This window comes from Acinonyx jubatus, chromosome X (genome assembly GCF_027475565.1).
Source record: "Acinonyx jubatus isolate Ajub_Pintada_27869175 chromosome X, VMU_Ajub_asm_v1.0, whole genome shotgun sequence".
In the NCBI taxonomy this organism is placed as follows: domain Eukaryota; kingdom Metazoa; phylum Chordata; class Mammalia; order Carnivora; family Felidae; genus Acinonyx; species Acinonyx jubatus.
The window spans coordinates 15094130-15111789 of NC_069389.1; the positions used below are offsets into that span (position 1 = coordinate 15094130).

The 17660-nt window shown below is 46.9% G+C and overlaps 1 protein-coding gene across 2 annotated transcripts in view; it reads right to left on the reverse strand.

Moving 5' to 3' along the window:
• ADGRG2 (adhesion G protein-coupled receptor G2) overlaps positions 1-17660 on the reverse strand; it is a 121496-nt gene that overhangs the window by 80814 nt on the left and 23022 nt on the right. The window lies entirely within an intron of this gene.

Consider the following 17660-nt stretch of genomic DNA (forward strand, 5'->3'; position numbering starts at 1 on the left):
GGGAGTCCCCTCTAGAAACCATGCTTTGTCAGATATTTCTTTACGTTTTTGTGACTTAACTTCCCTAGAACATAAACTCCTTGATACCAAGAATTGGGTCATTTATGTTTCTTGTGCCCCTAAAGCCAGAGGCAGAATTCTTTCTCCACAGAGGGACCACATAAATAACCGTATTGACTGTTACGTGTGGCTCAGAATTGGAAGGGGGATGTGGGGGTATGGGCAATGACCTGAGTGAGGGACAAGGCAGATGCATACCGGCGAAAGGGAAAGGGATGCCCACCCAAAGCAGAGTGCAATGTTGACAAACTGACTTGTATCTTTCAGAATATTCCATTACGCTTTACTTCGAAACCAAAACACTGGTATGACTATTAACTCGAAGAGTTAATACGCTTCATACGAGAAGAGAACTCACTTCATACAATGGTGTCCCCTCATGTGAAATACAGGCATAACGGTTTTCAAATCAAGATTTGTTAAGAGGAAACAACCTATAGGTGATCTTGGAACCAAGTGACCTACTTCTGGCTTCAGTCAACAGACAGAAGTTCAATGCTCAACGAAGAATCCAAGATATGAATTCAAAGAACAAATAAGGAGTCATGGTGAGTTTCTATTGATCATGATATGTTCTTTACCAAAAAAAAAAAAAAAAAAAAAAAAAAAAAAAAAGTAGTTCTTGGGACACCTGGTGGCTCAGTTGGTGGAGCATGTGACTCCTGATCTTGGGGTTGTGAGTTCGAGCCCCACACTGGGTACAGAGATTACTTAAAAATAAAATCTTAGAAAAAAAAGTAGCTCTTAATAAAGTCTGATATGTCAGAAAAACTTCATTAAGCAATGTTTAAAGAAGACAAAAACGAAGGCCAAGCATGACATCCTGTCCTAGGATGAACAAATTGCAAACACATGGCCCAATGCTCAATGTGGAATGAATGTAGGATTAACAAGTGAAAAACATTCAGATAATCAAACAGAGAAACAAATCGACTGTGACTTGAGTATGGAAATAATTTCACTTCACATTTGTGCAAATGAAGGTTTTCTACCTAGGGATTTTGATGAAATTTCACAACTCAAGAATATTGCCTCTTCAAAACCTTATTGATAACCACAATAAAGCACAAAGGTTTTTGGTAACCAAGTTTATTAATAAACAACATGAGGCTCTCTCTGCTCCTTTGGAGTACTTTCAGGTAAAAAAAGAAGGCAAACAACGAGGTTTGTTTTGCCCACTGGAGGAAAAAATTTTAAAGGCCAGTAATATCCAGAGCTAGGGAGCATGTGGGGAAATGAACAGTCACATACAGTGTTGGTGGAAACATCAACTTTGAGAGAATAGTTCAGCTAGGTTTTGAAATGTGAAGGGTGTATAGCTTTTGATTCAGAAATTCTAATTCCAGAGGTTGTCCCTACAGAAACATTGATACACATACACACAAAAAAGCTGTCGTTGCAGCTTCCGGTGTGGGGGAAGCTTAAGCACCCATCAGCAGATGAACAGTTAAATAAAGAATAGCCCATGCAGGGGCACCTGGGTGGCTCAGTCGGTTAAGCATCCGACTTTGGCTCAGGTCATGATCTCGCGGTTTGTGAGTTCGAGCCCTGCGTTGGGCTCTGTGCTGACGGCTTGGAGCCTGGAGCCTGCTTCCGATTCTGTGTCTCCCTCTCTCTGTCCCTCCCCGCTCACACTCTCTCTCTCCTTCAAAAATAAATAAACATTAAAAAAAAATAATGGTCCATCCATATTATGGAATATTATGCAATGCTTAAGAAAATGAAGTTGACCTACATGTATTGACGTATAGAGATTGTGAGTACATGTAAGCCAGAAGAAAAAAAATCAAGTATTCCTAATAATACATAAACTAGGATCTGGTAAGAAAGAAGCAAAGCTCTACGTGTGCATACTTATTTAAGTAGGGGCAAGTGCGAATGCACATGAAAAAGCCTGGAAGGAAACCCACCAAGCCTCCACAGAACGCAGTGTGATGGGGGAAAAGGATGAACACAAGACACGTATTCGTGTATTGCTTATGCAATGAAATCTATTTCTTCCAGCTAAGAAAAGCAGGAGAGAAGGAGAGCCAAGACATCCAGGTTCTCCAGAAAGAGCTCCCAAATCAAGCTCAGAGGGAGGGAGGCTGACTAGGAGCTAATGCCATCAATGGCTCAGCTGGAGGCCATGTCCGCTGGCCCTGCCCTAATCCACTTAGAAAAAAAGAGAGACCATGTGGGCGGGGAAAGGGTACAGTGACTGCCAATGTTTGGGCTCCTTACATCACTGAAAGGAAAGGGCAAGTCACAAAAGGAACCGTATCGACTTATGTAAGACATGGCACAGAACAGAGAAAGTTCTCAGAGAACAGCAAATTCACCGACGACTAGGATTAACTGAAACCTCCCGCAGTTGCAGACTGCCCCAGAGCATGACATCCGGGAGGCTGGAAGTACATCCAACTTCCTCCATTTATCAACCTGGCTAAAAAGCGAGGGTAATACCAGCACGAGCAGGGAGAGAAAAAGGGTAAGCAGACTGGACAAGTGGTTTGGGTGGGAAGAAATGCTGCGTATATGGTCAGAGCCCCGCTCCAGTGTCAAGTAAGCTCTCAGAGAGGCAAGCCCCATCCAAGGATCGGGACTCCCGAGCTCACAGACCGCAGAGGCCCTGGGTGCCGGCCACAGGACCCAAGCATCCTGGGGGTAATCAGCAGAAGAGGCCAAGCACACAAGTAACAGCCAGCCAGCCCCAGGCAATTGTACCACTGCCCTCTGGGGCAATGCGAAGCTGGTCCAGGGATCAATTTAAAAAACAAAAAGAAAAACCCCGCTGGCTGGCTGGCTGGCTGGCTGGCTGGCGACACATGGCGACACAAGGCCCTCCTGGAAGACTTAGCACGTCATTTGAAACCTAATGATTAAGTAGTGGCCCGGACCGAGGGACAGAGAATGGCAGAGGGTTCCTGGCATTGACACCACCATGGAAGAAAGTACCAGAGAACACAGAGGCTGTGATAATCGGGAACGAGAGCAGAAATCAACAAAGAGAAGCTTCTCCACACTAGTAGGAAAAGCAAATCGCACTGTCAGAGATGACGCTGAAGGTTAGGCTTGTGGGCACGCACAGAAGGCCAGGGATATGCAGGTTCTGGACTGGAGAGTAGTGGGTATCACCATCGAGGCACAAACAAAAGAGGGATGGCAGAACCGTGCGGTGGTCCCGCTGCTGATCAGACCCAACCTAATAAGATCTTCACCCACACAGACTGCTCGAGAAGAGTTAAATTGTGACAAGGCTCTGGAAAACTCTAAAGATAACTCAGGCAACAAACATTTACTGAATGCCTACCACATGCCAATAACAGGGCCACTCTGTATGGCTCCGCAGGCTGCACCCTGCTGAAGGGTGCCCGGCCAAGAGGAACTTCGGAGCCTGAATCCAGAATGTCGAGTTTTCTGGAAGCGCCAGATGAACCGGCTGCAGACTCTGTCACAGGCATGGCAGGAGCTCTGAGGAAGGAAACTCAACCGTGCAGGGAAATGGATGCAGGCACGGAACACCTCGAGGAGGTAACAGTCATGCTGCATCCCAAAGGGTGCACGACCCCTTTTACGTGAAGAAATGGGAAAGAGCATTCCGGAGAGGAAACAGCCTAAATCAAGACACAGAGCCCATGACCAGCACGGAGTGGGCAGGACTTGGAATCAGCTGACGTTCCTGACGCATAAAGAGCAAAGCAGAGAATGGCCAGAAGGGACCCTGGAGAGATGGAGCAGAAAACCAATGGAACGTATTAACAATATGTGAACGGGGCACCCGGGTGGCTCAGTAGGTTGAGCGTCCGACTTCGGCTCAGATCATGATGTCACCGTTAGTGGGTTCAAGCCCCGCTTCGGGCTCTGTGCTGACATCTAGGAGCCTGGGGCCTGCTTCACATTCTGTGTCTCCCTCTCTCTCTGCCCCTTCCCTTGTCATGCTCTGGCTCTGGCTCTGTCTGTCTGTCTGTCTCTCTCTCTCTCTCTCTCTCAAAAATAAATAAAAAACATTTAAAAAAATTTTAAAAAATACATCATGTGAATGGACTGGGGAAAATTCACACTGTGTGTCCACAGGGAGATCGTGATGAATCATGACTAATAGCCACTGAGTACACAAGACACTCACAGGAAAAAGAAAAAAAAGGCAGCTAGGTGTTCTCCAGCTCTCTGAGGGGCAGAGGAGGAGAAACGGTGGCTTAAACCATAGCCCAAGATTTAAGTTAAACAGGAGGACGGATGCCCTGGTGTTGATCGCTGTTCTTTTGCAGAAGTGACAGAGCTTGTGGAATTGCTTTCTCAAACATCTAAGGAGATGACCTCATTGTGCCTGTGGTAAATGGAACAGACCAGGCCAGGGAAAGTAGCTGCCATACTATTTTTCCTACACTCAACTCCTTTCCTCTCTCCCCCCTCCCCATGGTTCTCTCTGCCCTTCCCTTCAACAGGCGTTAACTTGTTTCACTGTGCTTCGCCTGATTGAGCCTCAAGGATACTGCGGGGAGGTTTTAGGGTTTACAGATTGAAGGGTTGTGGCAAATGGAAGGGTTGTGACAATCCTGCATTAAGCAGGTCTGTCGCTACCTCCCTTCCAACAGCATTTGCTCACTTTCTGTCTCTAGATCACGTTTTGCTCATCCTCACAATATTTCAACCTTGTTCATCATTATTGTATTTGTTATAGTGATCTGTGGTCAGTGATTACAAGTTGCTGACAGCTCAGATGATGGTTAGCATTTTTTAGCAATAAAGTATTTTTGAATTCAGGCGCGTACACTGTTTTGTGCAATGCAATTATCGTACGCTTAGCAATTAATATGTAACGCTTCCAACAAAGTGTAAACATAACTTTCATACGCGCTTGGGAGACCAAAAACTTCATCTGACTTGCTTTATTGTGGTGGTCTGGACCCAAACCCACAATATCTCTCCAGCGTACCCATACTCTCCTTCGTCCTACAATGTCCCTCCTTTCCTTCTCTCCCCTTACCTAGCTTGACATTTGCCAAATTACTCCAAGACCTCAAATGTGGACGGTTACCTCTGTCCAGAGCTGGAAGAGCGGTATAGAAGCCCGCGTGCCAAGGACCCACCATGGAATGACTCCCTGATAATCAGATCCAACTCTCTGAGGGAGGCAACCACAGCCCTCCACAGGACAAGGTGCAATTAAAGGTGTTTCAGAACAAAGCATCACTTGCTCTAGGGTACAAATAATTACCACCTTAAAAGTAAATACGTCTGCGAGGACATACCAATTAGTTCTTTCTCAGAGCGTTAGTTTACGGCTTCACAAAAAGAATATTTTTAACTTTTTTTAAGTTTATTTATTTTGAGAGAGAGAGAGAGAGCACAAGCAGGGGAGGGGCAGGTATAGAGGGAGACAGAGAGAATCCCAAGCAGGCTCCGCACCGTCAGCACAGAGCCGGACACGGGGCTCAATCTCACAATCTCACGAACCAGGAGATTGCGACCTAAGCCAAAATCAAGAGTCGGACACTTAATGGACTGAGCCACCCAAGTGCCCCTGAAAGAATACTTTTTTTAAATACAAGTCTTAGACTAAACTATACATTCATACAAAGTTAACCCGAGGCGAACCATCTTCCGTTTCTTTGGAAACATTTCGCCACGAAAACTGAATTTAGGTCACCACCACAACCTTAAATCAACCCCAATTGTCATACCCGGGATTTTCTAACTCTTAACTTCCCTTTCCACTGGGTAGCAACAAATTCTGGGCATTTCCCTCTACTTGAACTATGTTTTGATATTGTATTTTCAATAATGAGATAAAATACAATGAAAACATATAAAAACGGGGACAAAACCCAAACAATTGTACAGGTAGGAGAGGCTCTACCAAGCAACTAAGAAAACCCCCACGTCAATTTTTCCTTTGTTTGTTAAATTTTTATTGTACATTTGACATTATATTGGGGCTAAAAATAAAGTGTGAAGCATTAAACATCTTTCTGTGTCCAAATATATTTGCCGGTGGAGACGTACTACACGCTTAACTGTTCCTTAGTCCCATGTCAGGAGTGAAAGATGAAGAAACCTCTGCCCATGAAGGTTTCATTGTTCCCCTTGGAAATGAGTAAGAAGTCACATTATTATCCAGTCGTATTTGACAGATAAAGTGTGCAAGATAGGAACCTGGTGATTCATTAATAGCACTTTTTATTTCAACGTGACACCCTCACCCTCACCCTCGACACTGTTGTGTCTCTGCCAACTGTGCCCGCAAAATAAATTTCTAGTCCTTCTCTTTGGTGGTAGATTGCAAAACGAGGTGTACAAAACACGTACACCATGCATGCTTGCTATCCCAGCGCGCTTGTCCATTTGCAAGGCGACTTTATGGGGCCTCCTATCAAAAGGCGGAGTCTATTTCTCCACCCCCAGAATGTGGGCCGGCCTTGCCCCTTGCTTTTGCCCAAGAGGACATCAGCAAATGGGATACAAGCACGCAAGTTCTCACCCTCTTGCTGCTCCTGGCGCCCTCAAACCACCGCGTAAGAACATATACAAGCCCGAGCTAGCCCGCCACATGGCGAAAGGCACCAGCCCAGTCATCGCCACTGTGCCAACCCCCGGGGACAGTCATCTGGCTGACTGGCAGCTGATGCAGGTGCATAAATGAGACCAACTGAGACCAGCAGGACCATCTAGCTGGGCCCAGGCCAACTACAGACTCCAGAATTGAGAATTAATAAAATGGCTGTGGCTTTATTAAGCTGCTAAATTTGGGGGCGTTTTGTTACATAGGAAAAGCTAATTTATATACTTTCTTTCTTCCTTTCCTTCCTCTTCATTCTGTCTCTTCCTTCTCTACCCTTTCTTCCTTTCATTACCACCCCCCCCAACACACACACACACACACACACACACACACACACACACACACACACTTCTTGCTTTCTTCCTTTCCTTCTACAAGTACTACAAAGTACCCTTTTAGGGCCCACTTGGTACAAGCCACTGGTCTGGACTATTTCGAATTCACAACCCTTTTCTTCTAACCCACTCCTTTTGAAAGCCACCAAGCTGACCATGCAGACCTTGCAAGGTCTAAGGCCCCCACTCCTAAGGTGATTCGGCAAGATGTTTCTGGAGACCAGCAGGCCAGAAGGCAGACTCTTGGCCAAGTTGGCAGCCCAGCTCCAGACATTTGCTGGTGACAATATCCCGGGGGGAGTCATTTGTCACTGTGACCTGCTGAGTGGGTCACTGAGGGGTTCCAGCCCTCCCCTCTACCCGCCAGCAGGGAAGTGTCATAAGAAAATGTACCTTTCAAGCCAGACACCCAAGGGTTAAAGGGCATAGCCCAAGACCCTTTCTCTCCTGTGGCTGCTGAGGCTAAGTAAGCAGAAAATATATTTATAACTACAGGAAACAACGCATTGTGAGTGGTAAAATGCTTAGATTTCCATTTGTTTACTACACGAATAAAAGACAATCAATAGGATCATCTTACTAATGACACCAAACCACTCAGTACAACTCAGAAGCCAGAAGGTCATTCCTTAAAATGCTTTTCTTTCCTCTTCCACATTTAGAGTCTGCACTTTGTTCCCTAACTTATTTTTCCCCCGAATGATGTTTTTTCAGACTTTTTAAAAGCTTACTTTTCCCTGGTGTCCTGGAACCTGCCATTTGTTTGTGGTTACGTTAATTTTTAGAAAGGTCAAATTAGATGTCAGGGTTGGATAAATGTTCGTGTGTGTGTGTGTGTGTGTGTGTGTGTGTGTGTGTGTGTGTGATGTTTTAAATGGGATTCTCTCCCTTAAGATTCCTTGGAGAAGCTCTCTCCTTCTCTAGGTGCATGTGTGAATGTATTTCAAACTGACCACCAAAGTGTGAGGTGGACAGAAATTTTAACGGCTTCCATCAACAAGGTTTAATTGGAAGTATACCCTCTGGTACACTTTTCTAAGATTTTTCTCAATTTCTGAATGCTGTCCTTTTTTTAAGTTTATTTTGAGAGAGAGGGAGAGACAGTGGGCACTTGCGAGTGGGGGGGGGAGAGGGGGAGAGAGAGGGAGAGGGGGAGAGAGAGGGAGAGGGGGAGAGAGAGGGAGAGGGGGAGAGAGAGGGAGAGGGGGAGAGAGAGGGAGAGGGGGAGAGAGAGGGAGAGGGGGAGAGAGAGGGAGACGGGGAGAGAGAGAGGGAGACGGGGAGAGAGAGAGGGAGAGAGAGAGGGAGACGGGGAGAGAGAGAGGGAGAGAGAGAGAGAGAGAGAGGAGAGAGAGACAATCCCAAGCAGTCTCCATGCTGTCAGCACAGAGCCCGAGGCAGGGCTCGATCTCACAACCGCAAGATCACGACCTGAGCTGAAGCCAAAAGTCGGTGGCTTCACTGACTGAGCCACCCAGGTGGCCCCTGAAGCCATCCTCTGGCAGAGCAGAGGAGGTTTACTGCTTCAAGCATCTTTAATATTTCCCTTCCTATGTTCTCAAACTGTCCATAGAGCCTCATCATTTAGAGAGAATTACTTTTCCTCCTTCTCATCTGTTAAGAGTAATAACTTCTTCCATTTGTACAATGGTTTATGATAGACAAGATGCTTTTGCATACATGACCTCAAGTGACCCACAAATGTTTGCCAGGCCCCATACTAGGTAGTGGGGATACACTGGAAAGCAAAGTAAGTCCTGCCTTCAGGAAGCTTATCATCTGCTGGGGAAGCAAAGATGTGATATAAAAATTAACACCAAGAAATGCAAATGTGGTAAGTGCCACCAAGAAAAGCATGTGGACCTCCAAGTGAAGACAGTGGGATTTGACCTAAGGGGTTACGGATGGCTTCCCTGTGGAAGTGATGCTAAAACCCGAAGGATAAGTGGGAGGAGTGAACCCAGAAAAGAGGCAGGGAAAGACCATACAAAGTAGAAGGAGCACGTGCAAAGGCACCGTGGCAGGAGGGAATATGACCTATGCAACAAACTAAAAACATGTCAGAGTGGGCAGGACACAGAGGGGTGGGGGGCACTCGGAGATGAGACTGAGGGAGCAGACAAGACTCAGTTCATACGGGCTCCTGGTGGCCAAGGTGAGGATTCGTGTCTTGTTCTCAGAGCAATGGAAAGGCGCTGAAGGACTTTAAACCAAGGATGATGTGTTCACATTTTGGCAAGACTGTTCTGGCTGTTGAGTGGAAAATGGATTAGGGAGGAACAGAGTGGAGTAGGGGTTCCAGTTTGGGATTTCTACTCTCCATCTCAAACACCGCTCTGAAGGTCTGAGCAATTCAATAAAACAAAAATCCAAAGTCAGATGTATAATCAAGGAAATGGAAACTACAGACTTATGTCATACACACACAAATATAATGGACTTCAGAGTTTGCAAAAGGAGGAAGATTCAAAATGATGATACAAATCAGTTTCCCCAGGGCTCGACAAACTTCTTCTGTGAAGGGGCAGATGGTAAATATTGCCAGCTTTGAAGGCTATGGGATCCCTGCTGCAGCTACTCAACTCCGCCACTGCGTCAAGAGAACAGCCACGGACAAAACGTAAATGAATGGATGTGGCCGGGTGACAATGCAACTTGATTTTCAAAACCATGGGGCGGTTGCCCATGGGCAGTAGTTGGCCCGGCTCTATACCCCCGAGGAAGGGATATGAGTATTTGAGAAGAGAGACGCTAGCTTGGCTGAGGCTGGTGGTAGTGGTGATGAGATACAGACATATGCGAGGAGTATCTGGAAGGGAGCATCAGCGGGCCTTGTGTCTGGATTGGATATTGAGGGTGAGCCAGTGGAAGGCACAGCCTCGATTTCAACGAGGCAAGAGAGGCTCAGAGGTAGTAAGCGGCCAAGTGTGGGCTAGAACCCAGTTCATCACACCTGACTTTTGTGGTCACATACAATTTGTACAGGGTTAACGTCAATCCCCAGCTCTCCCCCTCACATCAGTCCCTGTGAGACAACATGGAAATGAGTCAGGTGTCAACAATAACAAAAAACAACATAGTAGACAGTCAAGGCCTCACTGGGGGCTGGGGCACAGAACGAAGAAACCAGAGTGAATAGGATTAACCAGAGACCAGCTTTAAAAAAGATGAGCTTGAGGCACCTGGGTGGCTCAGTCTGTTAAGTATCCGATTTGGGCTCAGGTCATGATCTCATGGTGTGAGTTCGAGCCCCACACTGGGCTCTGCGCTGATGGTACAGAACCTGTTTGGGATTCTCTTTCTCTCTCCCTCTCTCTCTCTGCCCCTTCCCCGCTCACTCAAAATAAATAAATAAACTTTTAAAAAACTACAAATAAAAAGACGAGCTTACAGTCAAGTGTCTGGTGAGGATGAGGAGGGGCAAAGGCAGGAGGAAGAAGGGTAAACCCAAATGTGAGGGACAGACGTGTGACCCAACACTTCCTAATGCCACCAGGGAAGGCACAGAGACTGATGTGGGAAGAGCAGGAAACCAGTGCTGGCTCTCAGAGCCGTAGGTACACAGGCCCTTCTTTTCTGCTCTTGCCTTCAGTCTCGTCCCCCCCCCGCCTTGCCCCTAGCATCTTAAAATTCTATCCTTGGACCTGTCCTCAGGGGTTACACAAACCCAGGAGGTCTCTGGAGAAGTAGAGTAAGAATTTCATCTTGGCCTCGTATCTCAGAATCTCTGGTAATATTTTTATTTAGAGACCCCACTTGTTCCATGGAGGCCAAGAGGTAATTAACAACCAAAAGCACAGATAACAAAATGGCACTCTGTGTTCCCCTCCTCCCACAAAGAAAAGTAGCTTCAAGGAGAATATATGAATCAGAGAAGGAGGCCAACCAAGGAGGGGAACTAGGAAACAGATAGGTCCTAAGGCCTTCCTATTTGTATTATTAAACCACGAATGTGGCTCTTTGGTGTCCAGATAGAAAAATCAATCATATTCCATTCTGAACTCTTATCCATGAAGTAAAGAAAACAAAAGAATCCTTCGAGGTTGAGGCATCTGGCTGGCTCAGTCAGCAGAGCGTGTGGCTCTTGATCTCGGGGTTGTAAATTCAAGCCACACATTGGGTGCAGAGATTACTGAAAAATAAAATCTCAAAAAAAAATCCTTTGGGGTGCCTGGGTGGCTCAGTCGGTTGAGCATCTGACTTCGGCTCAGATCGTGATCTCACAGTTCATGAGTTGAGCCCTGCGTCGGGCTCTATGCTGACACCTCAGAGCCTGGAGCCTGCTTCAGATTCTGTGTCTCCCTCCTTCTCTGCCCTCCCCTGCTCATGCTCTGTTTCTCTCGCGCGCGCGCTCTCGCTCTGTCTCTCTTTCAAGTATAAATAAACATTTAAAACACATTTTTTTTCAAAAAAAAAAAAAACCTTCAAGGAAGCCAAGTTTTTCATAAGCTAGTCAATGGAACCCACATAGGGGCTGGCCATACTTAGTCTCTCCACTTCCTTCTAGCCACTCTTGAATGTGTTTTAGTCAGGCTTTTGGGCTGCTTTTATCAAGGTCACCCCTGACTTCGCCTGCCAAACCCAGCCTTCACTTCTCAGTCCTCCACATGTCCTTTCAGCAGCCTTGAACGGCTGACCACATCGTCCACAGGAAGTTGTGGCTTCCAATTAACACTCTTCAAAGTGTAGGCCAGTCCGTCTGCACAGGGAAACGATAAAGGGGTATGTTCTGTGAAGGCAAAAAACATCTGCAGTCAACTCCTACGCATGGATAAATGGTGCTATGAAACGTGCTCGTAGTCCTAAGAACACTGCTTTGAGGACACAAGGATGGGAGTGACTGATTCTATCGTCTTTTTTTTCATTTTTTGAAGTTTTTTAATTTTACTTTTGAGAAAAAGAGGGTGAGCAAGGGAGGGGCAGAGAGAAAGGGAGACAGAGAATCCCAAGCAGGCTCTACACTGTCAGTGTAGAGCCCAACGTGAGGCTCGAACTCACGAACTGTGAGATCATGACTGAGCTGAAATCAAGAGTCGGAAGCTTAACCAACTGAGCCACCCGGGTGCCCCTGATTCTATCTTTTGTGTGTTTTATGGAAGGCAGAGAAACATGTTCTATATCAGAGGGACTGAAGATGATGGCGACCTAGAAGGGACTTTTAAAGCTTGCCTCTACAGAGTAGGACTCCTCTCCTACCCGAAGAGTTCTGTTGTTTTTTAAAAGGAAAGATTTTTTTAATGTCTACTATTATCATTAAATGTTACTTATCATTATTATCTGTTTTTGAGAGAGAGAGAGACAGAGCATGAGCAGGGGAGGGGCAGAGAGAGAGGGAGACACAGAATCCCAAGCAGGCTCTACCCGGTCAGCACAGAGCCCAATGCGGGGCTCGAACCCATGAACCAAGAGATCATGACCTGAGCTGAAGCCGGAAGCTTGAGGACTGAAGCACCCAGGCGCCCCAAAAGTTCTTTGTTTTTAACTGCCCTCTAAAAGACAACCTCTCAAGGCTTCCTTTGTAAGGCAACGCAACCCACTAAAGAACATGAATTTCAAATACCAGGGTCATTAACAGAGAAGTGTGTCAGCTTCAATGGGGAGTAGGGCCACCACAGGCATGGATGGCTGGGAAGGGCCCAATGGGGTCAAGGCCCAGACAACACAGGAGCACTGAGGTAGAAAGCTGCCCGTTAGCTTGGAGAGGGCTTCTCCCAGGGAGGGCGAAAGCAGAGGGGCGGGGAAAGGGAAGAGACCCCAGGGAGGAGCTTTAGCTACAGCACAGGTCTGCTGGGCCGGGCCTCAGAAACTGGAGGTCAGTGCCGTTCCAATCAGCTCTCGGACATCCAGGAAAACCTCCCATTTCAAACTGGCCTTCTCGTTTTATTTTATTTCCTCCCTCATCGGGATATTCTCTTAAAGCATCAACGCTACCTGCTCCTTTTGCTTATGTTGCCTTCAAAGGACTACTTGGCTCCTCCAGAAGCGGAGTTATTTTTACAGACTGGGTGGTGTAAGGCAGGGTGGGGAAAGCCCGAGATGGCGGAAACTCCTCTCTCACCGGAGAACTTGGCCGAGGCACCGCGCCCTGGCCTCACACCAGAGCAGGGCCATCCATTTTCTTCTTTTTTTAGTACTAGCCTCTGTGACCCACCCAGTGCTGTGATTTGTCAGTGTGTTTTTCCGGGAGGGCTGGCAGACGACTTGTCGGGTTCAACGGTTTGCACCGACGGCCCCAGTGGAGTCCTCTGAAGACTGCAAAACTGGACGCACAGACGGCCCGTAAAAATCCTACCTCCCACAAGCGTCTGGACGCTGCCTTTTCCCAAATGACCCTCCAGCACTGATGCAGCATGGGTGGCTTCACAATATTTTTTTTTAATGATTTTTCCAAAACTGAGGTGTTCCAAGTGATGTGGGAGTACTATTTTTTTTTTCCCTTGCGGGAAGCGTCTAAACTCCCCAGAGATTTTGGGAAAATGGGAGCGTAACTCATGAATGAACTGACTCTCAAAGCTCATCACCTGCCACCAAACCCCAAAGTCTCCGTGAACCATGAGATGCACGGGGCCTGCCTGTTAAGAGGCCCGTAAGTCACTTTAATACCCTGCAGGGAAAGCGGTGTGATAATATATGTGCCATCTAGTTTGACCTTGAACTGTTGCGAGGGGTCAGCAAACTTGACTGCAGAAAGGCTACTCTCCAGAGGCAGCTCCCCCGTGTCCTTCTTCCATGCAGATGTTGACCATTAATCCACACTTTGCTAGTCAGCATGTGGAATGCCAGAAACATTCTACTGATAAGAGTAGTGACTCAACAGGAGCGATGAAGAGGATGTGGAGGAAAAAAGTAGAAGTTATTTCTCTCATCTGAAGTCGCATAGGTTAGTCTTGGGGATGCATGGAGAATTCTACAGTAAAAAAAAAAAAAGTGCAGGGTAAATATGAAACAAATATTTCAGTCAGTCTCCCAGGTTCATCTCCGAAAGGGTCAAGTTGAAAAGACACGGACCAGAATGGGAAGGTCAGGTAAGCGGCTAATGGGGTTTGTCAGAAACATTCACTAACTTCTTAACTCCCTGTAAATTGTCAAGAAATCTTAACCATAGAAAAGAAAGGTCGCCAGGCCCGCTCATGAAGTAAGTGGCAGTCGTTTCAAGGGTCATAAGCTCCTGCCTTTGAATTCTGGCTGTGCCACCTGCCGTCCCTAAAACCTTGGGCAAGTCAGTCAGTCTCTCCGTGCACCTCAGTTTCTTCATATGTAAAATGGAGAGAATATCAACAGTGCCCATCTCACAGTTGTTGGAACACACAAAGGTGTAAATACAGACAAAATACGTAAGGGGCACCTGGGCGGCTCCGTCGGTTGAACGTGCGACTTCGGCTCAGGTCATGATCTCACAGTTCGGGAGTTCGAGCCCCGCGTCGGGCTCGCTGCTGTCAGCCCAGAGCGATGAAACAGGGATGATCCCTGTTTCAGGGATGTTTGCCCTTTACGGTTCTTGTGTGCAGGGGTGAGTAAGTGCGGGAAGGGTGCCCAGGGTGGAGTCTGGCTCCCGGCACCGGCTCGCGAGTGCCGCTTCGTAGTGCTCTCACCAGCTTTCAGGGCTGAAGCGCAGCAGGCAGGCCGCTCTGCTGCCTCACGCGCCCGGGGTCGTGGGTAAAACTGAACGGGCAACTCCGAAGACACCTGCTCTCTGTCCTCCCTGGCGGCCCCACCTCATCCAGCCCCCTGCGGCCCCCCTTCCCTGTGCTCTGCTCCTCATCCCCACCCCGTCACAATCGCCCCCCCCAGGACATAGCCAGTGTGGGCTCCCGACCTCTGAGTGTGAAGGCTTAGTGAGCTTTCTGTCTCAAGGCACCGGCCGGTGGGAGGGTCGGATCACCGAATCATTGACTTTGACATTCGTTAGAGGCATGTGGAGACCGGAAGAGAAAGTATATTCGAGGGGCCGTGAGGGGCCAGGCCTACGTTTGAGGATTGGTCGGCTGGCAGCCCACGGCGCCACACTAGGAACACACCAGGGAGCAGGACGGATACAACTGTGCCCTTCTGGAACTCACATGCCAATGGGGCACTCAAGCAAATAGAAACGTAAATGGACAAACACAGGCAACCGTCTCAAGTGTGAAAGAGGGCCGTGAAGGGAACACACGAGGAGATGGATGACATTCCTAGAGGAGACGACACAGAGAGAGCGCAGCTTGCTCCTTATTGTAAGGAAAGTCAGCAGAGAGAAACTGAGTCACGGCGTGACCATTGCTGTTTAGACGTTCAGGTTGGCAGGAGTCGGGCAACGCTTGGCCGATACGCCAGGAGACCCTAAACTCCACACGAGGGAACATTCCTTTTCACTCAGCTTTTTCACTCCTTTTCTCTCAGACAAGTTTCATATGAGAATATGGACACAAGTCCAAAGGAATCCAAATCATAATATTTAGAGAACAGGGTAAGTCTTCATCCGCTTCTGAGCTGTTTAGCTGAAGTTACAGGAGTAGACTAGAAAATGCACTCCCTCCAGAGCTGGTGGAAACTTGCCTTCTTACTACACCTCAAGATGCCAACTCGGAGGTGGGGGGGGGGGCTCGAGTTGAATTATATTTGTTTTGTTGCGGTTTTCTGGAATCTCTAAAATTTTAACAATAAAGATATATTATTTTTTAAAACAAAAAAAATCTCACGAGCAGCATATTTTGGGGTTTTTTTCTATCCTAGCAATAGCAAAACAAAACTACACTAAAAACACTGTTAGCTGCTCAATAAAATCTGTACGCTATTAGTAATAAGTAGCAAGCAGAAAATCAAAGCTGGGAAGTGGATATGAAGTGTGTGTTGGCCGGGGAGGGGGGTTGCAGGGGAGATTTTTGAGAGGTGGCCTGTGAAAGATGCCTGGAGGCCCACTGGGGGATGAGAGCTGGGGATGACCGCCACAGGGAAAAGACACAGCGCTCTGGAAGAAGGATCCCTGATCACCCGCTTACCCAGACAGGAAAGATTACTCCTGATGCGAATCAGTCTGGACTTGATGGAACCAAGCAACGAGTCAGAGGAAAATTAAGTGATGCGTTGGCATGGTGTTCGGATAAATGACAGCCAAAGTCTAGTAACTGCAGGCTATGATCAGGCAGGATTTGAAGTGCTTTATTTGTACTAATTCAATCCTGGGGCGCCTGGGTGGCTCAGTCGGTTGGGCGTCCAACTCTTGATTTCGATTCAGGTCATGATCTCATGGTTCATGAGACTGAGCCCCAAGTCGGGCTCTGTGGTGACAGCATGGAGCCTGCTTCAGATTCTCTCTCTCCCTCTCTCTCTCTCTCTGCCCCTCCCCCATGGGCACACATACGCATACTCTCTCTCTCTCTCAAAATAAACTTTAAAAAAAAGGAAATAGAGAAAGAATGAAAAAATGACATCTGAAAACCTAGGGGAAGAAAAACTACTGCAAAGGAACTCAAACTCAACTTTGTGATTCCTTGTAGCCAAAAGACAATAGGATCACTACCCATTTCTGGAAGTTTCACCATTTCACTTTTACGTAATGCTAATTGCTTCTCCCACTTTCAGCTTTACACCATTTTGGTTTATAAAAGGTTTCATAAGAATTCTCTACTTTTGGACAGCACGGGAAACCTGTATTTCCAAAACCAATTTTATGGGTTGTGAACATTTGGAAGAACTAAAGCCGTACAAAACAATCTCCAAAATAGCTGGTTAAAATCTAAATGAATTATTGGCTTGATTTAGGTTTAGTTAAGAGAATAACTTGAGGTTTGTTGCAAGCTTCATTAACTCTGAGTGAGTGAGTGGGTGTGCATGTGCGCGTGTGTGCGTGTGCATGTTTAAGCCCTCCTCTTGCCCCACCCTGGCAAACGGGGGCGGGTTCAGTTGTTCAATGGGAGTGGTCTAGGAACAGTAAGGAATCCTTTGGGTGGACTGTGCGGGGAAACACATATATTTGTCCCTGGCTTGGTTCAGGCCTTGGCAAGTCGTATTGTCACTTGTTCTACTTTGTCTTCAGAGTTCAATTCAAGCTCGTGGTTAAAGCTAACGGCAAAATATTGCTTAACTGAATAGGCACATTGCCGCAGAGAGAAGGGTTCTTTGCTTAAGGTGCCAAGCTCTATTACAGCACATTTGACAAGCTACCTGATGTTCGCTGGAAGAAAATACTGCTTCACGGCTACAAAAGCAAGTGCACATATCTAATGCACAGCTCACAACCTAAACAATATTCAGCCTTCCAGGCACAGTGCTCAGCAAAAGTCTGGCTTAGCTTTGTTGTTAGGCGTGTGAGTAATAATTTCACTGGGTCCTTAACTTCTTGAGGAAACGAATTTCCACTTACTGATTGATTTAATATGGTAACCGTAAAAAGAGCTGGACCCAGAGTCAGAAGACACGTCTAAAGGACTGAAGGAATGAAGGAAAAGGAAGAGAACGGAAAAGAAAAGAAGGTGAAGGTGAAGAAAGGAGAAATGAAGAAGGGAAAGAACAAGGAATGAAGTCCTGGCTCACGACAGGGAGGACCTCCGAAAACATGATGCTAAGCAAAAGAAACCAGACCCAGAAGGCCATATACCGTATGGTTCCAGTTATAGGACATGTCCGGAGTAGGGGAATCCCTAGAGACAGAAAGTAGATGCATGGTTGCCAGGGGCTGAGGGCGGAAGGGAGAAATGGAGACTGACTGCTAATGAGTCGGTAATGAAAAATGTTCTGGAATT